Below are 14,348 nucleotides of genomic sequence, written 5' to 3'. Positions count from 1 at the left end.
CAGTAATTTACAATGTATTTTTATTTATATGGAATATTGGTAAAGCGTACTGTAACTCCTAAACAGAGTCTCCTGGCGCTACAGTGACAAAAATCTAAACCGTCTTGATACTAAACAGAAAAAGGGGAGAGGGCAGTTACAGCAAGAAAAGCTAGTTTTTGTAGGAGGTTCCTAAAAGTAAGTTAAGTTGAGCTTGGATGGCAAGAGGAACAGAATTCCCAAGGCATGCTCCTTGTACATGGAAGGTCGTCCTTTCCAAAGCTCTAATTGTGATTTATCATGACTATTTCCATTTTAGCAGATAATCTCACTCTTAACATTGTTTTCAAAAATTCAGTCCAGAGCAATGAAAACTTTATGCGTCAGGCAGCCTAAAGTTATTTTCTGTAGGCAGAAGCATTCTGAATTTCTGAAGTCTAATCTGGGATGGTCAAATGCTTTGGCCACATTGACCTAATGAAAAAAGAAAATGAAAAATAAGATCCTGCACATTTCTGGGTGAAAGAGGCAGTACTTAGCAAAAGCAACTATTCAGGGTCTGAGGACTACTGTGTAACACAGTAATTTCTAATTTCTATTTTTAAAGGCCACCTTAATTGAGCATAATTGTACAGAAGTGTTTGACCATTATAGTATAATGCATATGCTTTGCATAGTTTACTGTTAGCAGCTGTGGTGGGTCTGCATACTATACACTGTATCCTTATACTGGGCACAATTACGATAAAAGAGGCTCTCACACATAACTGAAGAAAAACACGCACGTGCTTAGAACTTTGTGTTGATAGATGTGTGTGTCTGTGTGTGTATGCCTCACTGGCACGCACAGACACACACGCATGTATGCATGGGAACATACACATCCCCATTCCACCACGCGCACAAACTGGTATAGCCCCCTTTTTAAAATGCCCTTCCCGACACTGCAGACTTTGGGACCGGACACCTTGATGGTGGCATGGCAAACCCTCACACTGCCCTCAGTGCTGTATACTGGCACTGCCTGCTTTACTGCTGGTGGCCCCTGGTGCAGCAATCGTTTTTGGCCCCCTTCACCCCATGACCACTTCCTTGGATTCCTTCACACCACCTGGCAAAAGTGCTCCTCATCTCTCTATAGCCCCTCTCACATACATTTATTTAGCTTTAAAGCGTTGGTAAAGGCTGGCTTTACTAATCCACTCAGCTATCCACATAAAATATAGTTATGTTCGTTGCATCAGGCATATTAACCCTCTGCGCTTTGAGCCAAAACTGCAATGGGACAAAACACCATCTAGCAAGAACATTAATCACAAGAGTTAGCTGGACACACAAGGAACTTTCCAACAGGTGCATTTAAATCGCAGGTTTTGTAAATTATTGCTAAACACTGCGTCCCCCTGAGGTCGGCGCCCCCACCATCCAGGTCAGCAGCACATGGTGCAGCAGCACCAGTCACACCGCCCTAAAGCCGGCCCTGCATACTGGTAATGCCTTTTGGCAGTTCACTGACACAATATGGTGGTAAAAAACTTTCGCTGACAAAAATATTGTGTCAGATAAATCATTTATCACAATATCGTACTCTTATACTTATAATGGTATCAAAATATCAGAAAAAAATATTGTTGACACTAATATTGTCCATAAACATACAAACATTTATTTTTTTAAAATATAGAGTGTAAAGTAGTAAATGTGAAATATTTTAATATGTACATTTAATATAATGTAAAATTGTTTATTATAATGTAAAAATGTGCTTGCTGCAGTTTGAAGCGAAACAGATCCATCAATGTGTGTTGAAACATAATGATTTTAAAAATAACTTAATTGGGGTTACGTGGACTCTAGCCTAATTTTTTTGTGCAAATTATTGTAATATTATGTGGTGCACAGTACAGCAGGTTAGTAATATTTGCGAAGACAGTTGTGTACAGAGCCTTGGGGTTCATCTTCTACACTGTCAATGCAAACAATTTGCACCCAAAGGTGCTTAGCATACACAGGCAGGTCCAACCATGAATTGATTTTTATTCCACAGATTTACAGCAGCTCTGCTGAGAGGTGGTGGTAATGACTGATATATAGCAAAACACTCCTCCCCAGAAATGCTAGTAATTTTCCAAAAAGATTAGGAAATTCCTTGCTAGGAAGTGGTGATGTGTTCGATCATAAGTAGAACCTCCTTCCTCCGTGAGATGTAGGTAGATTCATTCTGCTGGGAAGTGCCAGTAGAATTTACCTGTACTTACTTTCATAATAGCTTTTTATGTAGTGCATTATAACGCACTTCAGATGTTTCTAGCGCTGTAATTAAGTTATTTCCATTAACACATTTAGTATTGCTAATTTTACCAAACAAAAAAAAGTAGGGCACTGTGTCTGCCATAGAAATAAACTTTCGACCTGCAGATCACTGCCCATGGTAGTAGGAAGCCATCTTTACCCACTGACCGGTTTGAAAACGCATGCAATGCTCCTTACAGATTTTACCATTTTAGCTGACTATAAGCGCTGATATGTGTCACCAGACAATATCTGCCTTATTTAAAAGATCCTGTATTGTTCTACTGAAAACAGCAGAGCCCGACTATTTAAAGGTGCACTATTTTGCTAAAAGAATGGCAGCATTGTTGAGAAATGCCAGTAATAGTATCTGATCACATCTACAACATCCTAAAAGAGATGTGTATGTACCGTTTACTTCATGGTGCAGAAATCCTGTGATGAAGTATTGGTATTCTTCCTTTCAGTGTATTTCAGCTCTATGCTGAGGTCCATGTACTGTGCCACTGGGAAGTGTGGGTACTTTAGATTAATTGTTATATTAACAATGCAGAGGCATGCTGAGAAGTGCCTTTATGATCTCATGGAGAGTAATGTTGCCTTGTTGAGCAGTGCAAAGCTAGGTCATTGCAGCAGGGATCTGAATTTGTAACATGCAGGTTACACGCAGAACACTGAAGACGGCACACTGACCTACCAAACTATCCCACTATGACAGGAGTGGGGTTCTGTATATGCAACCCAAATTTCTGCAGGGGGTACAATAACCCCCAAAGTTAAATTCAGCAACAAATTTGAGTCACTGAAAAGGTTTTGGGACTGAAGAAATGTCAGTGGTGGCTTTTGATACCCCAACCCACTAGGCATTAGAAGGATTAATCTATAGAGAGCTTTGCAAAGGTATTGAAATATATGACCGACAAATGCCTCAAACAGACCAGTAAGGATTATGCAGTTTTAGCCACTTGGCTTGTCAGGAATGGCCAAGATAAAGTAAGGTGCAAGTTTGGAAATCCACCAGTAGCCCTACATATCTATATATATTTGTCACTTCTTTGCAGTGCGCAACAACCCCGATGAGAGGGTGGAACAGCTGGTATAAACGTCTTCAGGTTTTTGTTCTTAAAGCTTATGGGAATATACTTCTTTTGGATATAAATTCTGCTGTATTTCCTTCAGCATTCTTGCCTCTCTTTGATATGCCCCATCTGATACAGCTAATGGGCTTTTACATATGTCTTTTCTACCTTTTATTGTTCTTGAAGCAGCACCCTGTAGGTCATTTGCAACAGTGAACGTTTCAGAATGTTGTGGTCGCCATGGGTGTCTGCAACAGTGGGAAAGGGACGAGGGTTTGTCCCTCCCCTCCCCCACCTCTGCAGGATTTAGGTACAGCCTGGTGTGCAGGATCACAGTGCAGGGTAACACTATAACCAGCGTAGTGTTACGCTGTGTCAGGATGGATGACGTTAAAATTATTGCCCCCCCCTAAAAACTTTCTGCGGATGCCCATGGTGGTAACAATCTTTTACGGGGATTAATTCATGTAGGGCTTTCTTCTCTGTAGGGATATGTAGTGTGGTTTGGTTTTGCTCATATTGGTTTCTGATGGTCTGTTAGGTGCCAAAGGGTATTGACTCGTTGTGACAGGGCCCTACTGCGAAGGATAGCTTATAATAGCTGGGGGGGAGCCTGGGACGATGTTTGGGTCCCCCGGGGGGACTATAGATAGAATACGGTCCACGTGCATGAAGGAGTGTTGGAGTGTGTTTTTTCAATCAATATTAATACGAAAAGCTTGCAATATATTGTGTGATGAAGCTGCATAGAAAATGTGTTAACGTAGAAAATAATGCACACGTTGAAATGTGCCCACGGGGAGTGGCTACCAATGTATACGAAGACCAATGAAAAAGCTTATTAATTCTGAAAATGTATATGCAATAATGTTTGAATTTGTATTAGTATAAGTAGGAAGTTGGCTCTGTATATACTATTTCAAAGTGAGAAATAGTGTGCACAGAGTCCAAGGGTTCCCTTTAGAGGTAAGATAGTGGCAGAAGTAGATAATTCTAATGCTCTATTTTGTGGTAGTGTGGTCGAGCAGTAGGCTTATCAGAGGGTAGTGTTAAGCATTTGTTGTACACACACAGGCAATAAATGAGGAACACACACTCAAAGACTTACTCCAGGCCAATAGGTTTTCATATTGAAAAATATATTTTCTTAGTTTATTTTAAGAACCACAGGTTCAAGATTTACATTAAACACTTTAAATGTAAGGTACTTCACTTAGATACTTTAGGAACTTTGAATTAAAACAATATCATGTACAGTCTTTGTAAAAATGGCAATAAGCTATTTTCAAAGTGGACACTGCAAAAATCCACAGTTCTCGGGGGAGGTAAGTAAAGGTTAGATTAGGAGGTAAGTAAAACACTTACAAGTCTCAGTTCTGGGGCATAGGCAGCCCACCGATGGGGGTTCAAGGCAACCCCAAAGTTACCACACCAGCAGCTCAGGGCCAGTCAGGTGCAAAGGTCAAAGAGGTGCCCAAAACACATAGGCAACTATAGAGAACAGGGGTGCTCCGGTTCCAGTCTGCCAGCAGGTAAGTATCTGTGTCCTCGGGGGGCAGACCAGAGGGGTTTTGTAGATCACTGGGGGGGGCACAGGTAGGCACACAAAACACACCGTCAGCGGCACAGGGGCGGCCGGGTGCAGTGTGCAAAGCAGGTGTCGAGTTTCAGGTAGGAAACAATGGAGGGACCCGGGGGTCACTCTAGCGGTGCAGGCAGGCACAGGGGGGGCTTCTCGGGACAGCCACCACCTGCGCTAGGGTGAGGGTTGCCTGGGGGTCACTCCTGCATTGAAGTTCGGTTCCTTCAGGTCCTGGGGCTGCGGGTGCAGTGTTGGTTCCAGGCGTCGGGTCCCATGTTACAGGCAGTCGTGGTCAGGGGGAGCCTCTGGATTCTCTCTGCAGGCGTCGCTGTGGGGGCTCAGGGGGGTCGTCTCTGGTTACTCACTGGCTCTCAGTCACCGGGGAGTCCTCCCTGAGGTGTTAGTTTTCTGCAGGTCGAGCCGGGGGCGTCGGGTGCAGAGTGTAGAGTCTCACGCTTACGGCGGGAAACGTGAAGTCCTTGGAAGTTGCTTCTTTGTTGCCAAGTAGTTGCAGGTTTTGAACAGGGCCGCAGTTCATGGGAGTTTCTTGGTCCTGTAGTCCAGGGCAGTCCTCTGAGGCTTCAGAGGTCGCTGGTCCCTGTCGGATGTGTTGCTGGAGCAGGTTTTCGAAGGTGGAGACAGGCCGGTAGGGCTGGGGACAAATCAGTTGTCGTCTTCCTCCTTCTCTGCAGGCTTGTAGGTCAGCAGTCCTTCTTCTTTCTTCTGGTTGCAGGAATCTGATTTCCTGGGATCTGGGGAGCCTCTAAATACTGAATTTAGGGGTGTGTTTAGGTCTGGGAGGGCAGTAGCCAATGGCTAATGTCCTTGAGGGTGGCTACACCCTCTTTGTGCCTCCTCCCTGTGCGCAGGGGGGCACATCCCTAATCCTATTGGGGGAATCCTCCAAACTCAAGATGGAGGATTTCTAAAGGCAGGGGTCACCTCAGCTCAGGACACCTTAGGGGCTGTCCTGACTGGTGGGTGACTCCTCCTTGTTTTTCTCATTATCTCCTCCAGCCTTGCCGCCAGAAGTGGGGGCAGTGGCCAGAGGGGCAGGCATCTCCACTAGCTGGGATGCCCTGGGGCGCTGTAACAAAAGGGGTGAGCCTTTGAGGCTCACCGCCAGGTGTTACAGTTCCTGCATGGGGAGGTGAGAAGCACCTCCACCCAGTACAGGCTTTGTTCCTGGCCACAGAGTGACAAAGGAACTCTCCCCATGTGGCCAGCAACATGTCTGGTGTGTGGCAGGAACTGGTCAGCCTACACTAGAAATCGGGTAGGTATTCAGGGGGCATCTCTAAGATGCCCTCTGGGTGTATTTTACAATAAATTGCACACTGCATCAGTGTGCATTTATTGTGCTGAGAAGTTTGATACCAAACTTCCCAGTTTTCAGTGTAGCCATTATGGGACTGTGGAGTTCGTGTTTGACAAACTCCCAGACCATAAACTCTTATGCCTACCCTGCACTTACAATGTCTAAGGTTTTGCTTAGACACTGTAGGGGCATAGTGCTCATGCACATATGCCCTCACCTGTGGTATAGTGCACCCTGCCTTAGGGCTGTAAGGCCTGCTAGAGAGGTGACTTACCTATGCCACAGGCAGTGTGAGGTTGGCATGGCACTCTGAGGGGAGTGCCATGTCGACTTAGTCATTTTCTCTCCACCAGTACACACAAGCTGTGAAGCAGTGTGCATGTGCTGAGTGAGGGGTCTCTAGGGTGGCATAAGACATGCTACAGCTCTTAGAGACCTTCCCTGGCATCAGGGCCCTTGGTACCAGGGGTACCAGTTACAAGGGACTTACCTGAGTGCCAGGGTTGTGCCAATTGTTGAGACAAAGGTACAGTTTAGGGAAAGAACACTGGTGCTGGGGCCTGGTTAGCAGGGTCCCAGCACACTTTCAAATCATATCTTAGCATCAGCAAAGGCAAAAAGTTAGGGAGTAACCATGCCAAGGAGGCATTTCCTCACAGTATATCATAGTTAGAGTTGCGTGTTAAGAGTTTGCTTTATTAAATCAGAGGGCCTTAGCTTAGCAAATGTTTAGGCCAAGCTGCCTTGCCTCATATTGAATTGTATATTCTAACGTGTAATGTGCTGTTTTCCTGAAGGTCACAAAGCTGTATTTTTCCAGGAGTTATGTGTGTGTAGCCGTAGTAAATTCTTTCACATGAGAACCGGCTTGCTCAAGGCGACGTTCTTGCTAGATGCAACAGTGTAATTTGTAACAGGTGCAAGGTTAACCGTATTAGGAGAAGACAATGAAGACACTGACTGGAGCGCAAAGTGTAACATTCTCTACCTGACATTCCAACCGTTGAAGACGTCAATAACTTGGACCATTCCGCGGCATGGGAACAGCAAATTGTGGAAAGTTCTAGTAAGGTGCTTTCTGAATTAATGGATAGAGATAATAATGCACCAAACTTCATCCAATGAGGAATTAGGGAATAGTTAGACAGTTTTGATTTAACGGCGTAACCCGAGGAAAACAGAACACTTCTTCCACTTTAACGGGGACCCTTACCCTTGCCATTTGCCATTCCTTTGCTATGAGATTTTTGCTAGAGAACTTTTGCCAGGTGCCATAATTTAGTTTAGTTGTCCAGTCACTTTGAACCATCCTTTGCCCTTTCTTTGCTTGATGCTAACTTCTCCTCTATATGAGGGAAGTAATCCGTTTCTGTAGCTATGCTATATTGAGACTCTGTCCCGTCCTATCTCTGCTGATGGTGAATCGACTGATGTCCTGAGGACGAAGACTGACGCTGTTTGCTGATCTGTTGGATTGGTAACTATCTGATGAAAATTGTAATTGTCTGTTTGCCTTTTCTTTCTAGGTGCCAACTGCTATTTTGATAAAGGCCTTACTTTGGATGTTTTCCAAATTCGTGTTCACTAACAGTTTTGCATGAAGCCCAACATGCTAATGCTAATTTGAGGTTAGTTAAGGCGTTCACTAATGTTTTGTGCAAATAGACAAATGACTGAGTTCTTGCTTTGTTGATTCGTGTACTAATGAGACTCTGTTAAGTCGATTCGTATAATGATGTGCCTAGATGCTAAATGAAATTAGTAGATGTATTGGTTAAAATCACGTTTTGATTATTGATTGGATTGTTTTGGCGTGGGTTTATTGCTAATGAGACTAACAGACATGATATGAGATTGTAACCAATAGGGAAATAAATATCTTAACTTTGACTAAACTGGTGTGGTTATTTGTGACTGAGAAACCAATGGTGTGTTCAATTATTGATTCTTATTGAATGTTTATTGACTCGCGATTGTTGTTATTGATTGATTATTGATCTATTGATTGACGATGACAAGAAAGTATTTTGTGCTGGGAAGTCTCCAAACGTGGTACAAAGGTTTGTCGGCCTAAGCGCGTCTCCTGGTAAGTTTACTTATCTAGGCTCTGATGCGCTAACAGGAGCGTGCAGATGTCAGAGGAAGAGAACCCCCGGAGCAAAAAGGATGGGAAGAGAGGAGCACGGGACCCAAGGAAGAGAACCGATCGAGCAAGGTGAAGGCGCGCCAGAGACCAAACGAGGACTGAGAGGAGGAGGAGGCAAGGAGAACAGCCCACGGAGCAGAGGACGTGTTGCGAGGACCATGTGTGAGGTCCGGAAGACGCAGAAGAGCCAGCCACGTCCTTGGAGGGACGTGGCTACTTCAGGTACGTGACTGCTTGCTCGGTCACATTACACCAATACTAAAACAAGTGGGACTAGTTGGGAGGGACAGGGAAAAGAGAGGGCGGGCGAAAGATGAGGGGAAACCCTGGGCACATATTTAAAACAGCACTAGCAGGGTGAAACACGAAATAGAGATAAAACCCAAAAGAAGATCCACAAAATTTCCCCCCTTTTTTTTCTTTTGGACACATGGGTAACACGTAGCATGCATAAAAGAAATTGTGCTCCTCAAAAGGGACTTCCTCACAACCTCTCCCCTATTGCATACAAAATAAAAAGATAGAAAACACTTACCTGACCACGGCTTGTTGTTGCTCTTCCCTTCCTTTTGTTGTCCACCCAAGAGACGGACACCAGCAAAATCCTGACGACCTAAAGGATAAAGAACAAAAGAACCAGTAACCACGGAAAGGAAAGAGGAGTGTAGGAGAAAGACCATATATACAGAGATATACCTATGACTATACCCACGATTTAGGATCCTGTATAACAAATCAAATAAACATCATTGAGATAATCACATCCTGGTTTTGGTCGATTTCATATGGATAAGAAGAAGCCCGGTGACCTCCCTGAGAAAAACCCAATGACACTCGTGCAGTTCATATTAGGTGTGGAGCTAGAATTCCTGTCTTGTCGAAAAGATCGGCACACTAAAGTGCCTTTTGAGGGCTATGGTGGTCATTTGCCCCTTGATGCATGTTTGCTCCCTTCTCTGATTCTTCCCTGTAGGTGCCTGTGGCCCACTCACCACTTGCTCACGTATCTGTCCCCTCTTCAATTTTATCTTCTGGTCTTCTCAAAGAAGGAGTGTGGTCTGTAAGTGTGTGATCAGCATTGGTGTTTAATCTTTTGAAACAGATGCTTAGTTAATCAGATTTTTTCATGCAATCAGTTTTTACATACAATGCATCAAAGCCCTAGCAAAAGTATATGGATTCTACCTGATAATTTGAACTACCATATGTAAATGTCAAGACTGACTAAGTAATTATGTGTCTAATTTACATGAGAGAGAGGTCAATTCCCTAACTGTCATTGTTAAAGGGGTGTCCACCAGGTCTAGCTTGAGAAAATCAGTCCTAGAAAACCTCATGCAACAGTCAGCCATCAGCCATCAGCCATCCAGAAATGAATCTCTGGCTTCAAAAGGAAAATTATGAACATTTTTCGGCGCACAAAATTAGTGGCAATTCTAATAGGTTTGAGTCGTGTGGGCCTCATTTATGAGTTTTTGGTGCAGCGCCATAAGGATTCTTGCTGCGCTGCCCTGCATCAAAAGAAAAGGGCAGGAATATGGTGTATCTATGAGATACAGCACATTCCTGTCCTTTTCCCCTGTTCTGGCTCACAATGGGCTGGTATGCACCAGTGCCCTTCCCCATGGTGCAAGGGTGTTTGCATTACAGGGATGGTTGTTTTTGTTCAGGAAGGGACACCTTGCTGAACAAAAACAATCACAAGAGGCGTTTTCCTCTGTCTATGTATGCTGCAGGCTGCAGTACACATAAAAAAAGGAAAAACAAGAAGAACTAAAGGTACTTCTCCTCATTCTGCCTCCCTTACACTTCCCCTAGGGAGTCATAGGCTTTTGATGTATTCCCAGGTTTATGAAATCTCGTAAATCTGTGGATGTGTCAAATGCCACGGGTGCTATGTGGGAACACCCACCGTAACACCCATGGCACACCTCCCTGTCGCATGGTGAGGCTACGCAGTGACTTGTGCTACGTTGCCTCAGTCCATATCTACAAGGCCATGGAAAGCCACGCAGGTTGGCTTTACGTGGCCTTGTAGATATGGTCCTGCAGTGTGCGCCAGCAGATCATCACTAAAAGTGACATTCCGGTGAAGCACAAGGGCTTGTAAATAAGACCCTAAGTGTGTAGAAATATTTCGGTGGAAGATGAGACAGCATAAAGTAGAAATGGAAATTCACACAATTTGTGTTTTAGCACCCTTATTTTTAGGGCTTTAAGCCTGATTTTTAGGAATTTGGTGTTTGATAGATACCAAACAAGACCATTTGTGTGGTACAATCAACGTCGCTATTCCTGTGATTCTGGCAAACTGGGTATATCATTCTAAATTGATCATAGCTTATTCTTTTATTCAAACTGAGGGGCATATTTATCATTGTATTGCATTGCCCTTGCACCACACAAGGGGACGCAAGGGTGACGCAACAACAAAGCCAGATTTATCAAGCCACGTAAGGCTACCTTGCGTGGCCCTGAGTGGCTTGATAAATCTAGAGTAACGCAAGGCAGCCCAAGTTACTACTTTGAGGTACGTTGCCCCAGGGAACCGTTCCATGGGTGGATCGTGAGTGTTCTTGTGCATCCACCCATGAATTTTGGCTCAATCCCAGATTTACCAGCCCTGGTAAACTTGGGAATGCATCAAAATGCTAAGCCTTCCCAGGGGAGGGGCAACGAGGAGAAATATCTTTATTTCTCCTCATTGTTTCCTCTTTCTAAGTGGAAAAAGGAAAATGTCTATAAGGATTGTTTTTTGTGCAGGAAGATTCCCCTTCTTCCACAAAAACAATCCTTCCTCCAAAGCAGGCACCCTTGCACCATGGTGCAAGGGTCCCTGTGTTGCCACATGAAAGCACATTGAGGGCCAGTGGAAGGAAAGGACAGAATTGCTCCATGTTAAATATGGCGCATTCCTGCTCTTTCCCTTTAACGAAGTGCAGCGAGATAGCCTGCTTCACTGGTTGAAATAATGAGTATTTTAGGTGATTTTGTGGGATTCAGGTAATTTCTCACTTGGAATGTACATATTATCCAAAATGTATCTGTTTAAGTTATCCAATCACTCGAATATCACCATAAAATTGACATTCAGAGTGAATGCAGGCTTCGATGGTACTAAATGTTTTTAGATAAAAGGATATTTGAAATTTCTATTGTACATAAATACCTCTTGTTGCATGATCAACACAACTTTTGTAACTTTTGCTGCTGTTTTCGTGACACTGTGCATTGGACCTCTGCTCCCCAGGCCCCAGGCCATGTGCTCTGACTCCTCAAACATGTCAAAATTGGCAATATTCCTAATTGGCATAGAATTTACTGGTAAATCCTTAGTATATGGTGCAAAGTTTGGCCAACACACATTGTGCCACCACTACATGGGTAGTGAAAAACATGGCTGCAGTCCTACCACCGTAGCTTGTATGTCCAGTTTTAAAACTGCCAATTCGAACTACTAAAATAACCTCTTTTGACAGGTCTAATCCCTCCTTTTAAATATTAATAAATCCCCCCTAAGTAGATCTTTAACACCTGTGCTGTGGCAGTACTACCAGTTTCCTGTTTTTTTATAACACAAAATATCAGGTTTAACACAGACATCAGCATTAACAATGTGATCCACTTGTGCAGACATACATTTGACATTGCAAATTCTTGTTTTTCCCGCCTCTCCCTGGGATTAACTGACATGCATCATTAATCGGGTATAAGTAAACCGTGAACTCTCGTCCCCCCCAGTTCGTGGAAGTAGTATAATCTCGAAATGACTGGACTTCCCCATTGATGGAGAGCGTTCTGCCTGCTGGTCTTGCCAGAAAGTCTCCCTGTGTCTGGACCATTCTGCCCATATACTGTGGTGCCCTGAACAACATAGATACAAATCATACATCCACCCAGACCCACTTTCCACCTGTCAAAGGTCAGAGGATTTTCAGCCTTCCACGCCCTGACAATGACTCTTTTGGTGACAACGAGCTCCAACCAAATGAGGGCAGCTTGATATCTGTTGCTGTCAAAGTCTACTGCAATATGCAGCCAGGTGAATTTGGGGTCTATGGGCAAGCACCAGCCCAGTACCCACCCCAGCAAGTGAGGAGCCCCTCCTTACTGGGCTTCAGACTCCCAGTGTCCCACACCATATGAAGAAAGATCCCAATGTTCGTCCAGGCATGTCAGGGAAGCTGTCCTCCTAATTTTCCATAATCAATCCCATGTGAAATATACAAGGTGGAGGTATTTGAGTTGAATTAATCAAAACTGGGAGGCTATAGCATTTTCCCATGGAGAGGCGAGCACCTATGGCTAAACGTCATCTGCCAGGGGATCTAAATGGCCTCAAATGCTGCCCTTAAGTTGTGGAACATGTCTTTTGAATTGATCACAAGCCTGTAATACATTTTCAAAATTGTATGGGTGTCCAGGTCCCCCAGTAAAATTGTGGCCTCAATGAGATTATGGCAAGGGAATTCAGCTAGGGGTGCTATGTATGGGTGTAGAGAATGCTGCAGTTGTAGGCACCAAAAGAATTGACTCTTATGTATGCAATGCTGGTTGTGCAGTTCTGTGAAGGCCTTAAGTGTAGTGCCCTCAACCATTTTCCAGCTTAGAGAAGCCGATCACATTCCACCCCGGAAGCCCTACAAGGCCAACATCTGCCTCAGCGAGTTTGCATGCCATGGGGGGGAGCAGTAGGGGGACCAGGTGTCCTGGCCCCCCTAAAGTTCTGTGGGTGTCCCTCCAAACCTAGAGCACTGCCTTAGTAGCCAGTAGGAGCAAGCTAGTCTCAGGCGTGCCATAAAAGAGTCACAACAGGGGGTATTTCCAACTGCCGATCACTCTAAACTAAAGGCTTTTGAACCACCATTCATTTATAATTATCAGGGGTGCTGCCTGATAGTAAGAGGTTGACTCAGGGGAAGGAAGCCCACCATCATAGGTCAACTTACAACGTTTAGGAAGGATAATGAGCGGAGCCTGACAGTTCCATAAAAAGCTCAGCAACATCACCTCCCTCATTGTAAACAAGGCCCAGGGTAGGTGGAAAGGGTAGGTCTGTAGCTGATAGAGGATGCACAGTAAAACTACCATCTTAAATGTTGAAGAATGGCCCAGGATGGACAGCTGGATTCTCAACCAGAACTCAATATTTGGACACAGGCATATCATTTGGGGCTGGATGTTCTGCTCCCATGCCCGCAGTGGATTGGTCGCCATGTATACCAAGAGGTATTTAAAGATCTCAATCAAATTTACAGGTTTCCAGCCCATTCCAGTTCTGAGGCGGGGCAATTTACCAGGTGTAGCATGGATTTGGTTTTGTTCAGTGTGAGTCCCATGAAAATACCAAAGATGTGGAGAATCTGGCAGACCCAGTGCTCGAGTCATTTGGCTCCCCCATAAACATGAGGACCTCGTCCACTTAGAGAGCGATGTGGTCAGGCATGTTGGAAGTTCAGTCCAGTACCCGGACAAGGGCATCCACCTTCATCAATTGGGCCAAGGGCTCAATCACCATGGCAAGCAGTAAAAGTGATTAGGGGCATCCCTGGCGAGTACCCCTACATATCTGGGTTGTGTCGGGAATAGTGTCACCCGCTTGCATTCCAGCTGACAGGTCGGTATACAACAGTTTCACTTTACTGCTAAATCTTGGGCCAAAGTTTAGTTAAGTCGAGAGACAGAACAGGTGTTCTAATGTATCTAGTCACATGCTTTCCAGAAATCAGCTCACAAGAGTGCGTATTTGCCTGGCCAGTTTTTGGCCAGAGCCATTGCATTATGCACTTGCCAGATATTGTGATGTGTGGTCCGGTGGAACATGAAACAGGGTTGGTTGAGGAGAACCAAAGAGTTGATCACATAAATTAAGAGGTTGACCAGTGCCTCAACCCTTATCTTGAACTCTATATTTAGGAGCGAGATGGGTCTGTAAGATTAACAGTATTCTGA

General features: G+C 44.4%; 1 long non-coding RNA gene across 1 annotated transcript in view; it reads right to left on the bottom strand.

The window, feature by feature from the left end:
• Positions 1–14,348, bottom strand: part of LOC138283531 (uncharacterized) — an 84,069-nt gene that overhangs the window by 45,370 nt on the left and 24,351 nt on the right. Inside the window, exon 2 of the long non-coding RNA XR_011201279.1 lies at positions 8,932–9,009. This is a non-coding gene — a long non-coding RNA (uncharacterized lncRNA). The remainder of the gene's footprint in view (positions 1–8,931; positions 9,010–14,348) is intronic.

The sequence above is a fragment of the Pleurodeles waltl genome, chromosome 1_1 (assembly GCF_031143425.1).
Source record: "Pleurodeles waltl isolate 20211129_DDA chromosome 1_1, aPleWal1.hap1.20221129, whole genome shotgun sequence".
Taxonomy (NCBI): Eukaryota; Metazoa; Chordata; class Amphibia; order Caudata; family Salamandridae; genus Pleurodeles; species Pleurodeles waltl.
The sequence above is the reverse complement of the archived record's forward strand: the minus strand, read 5'-3'. Positions and strand labels throughout refer to the sequence as shown.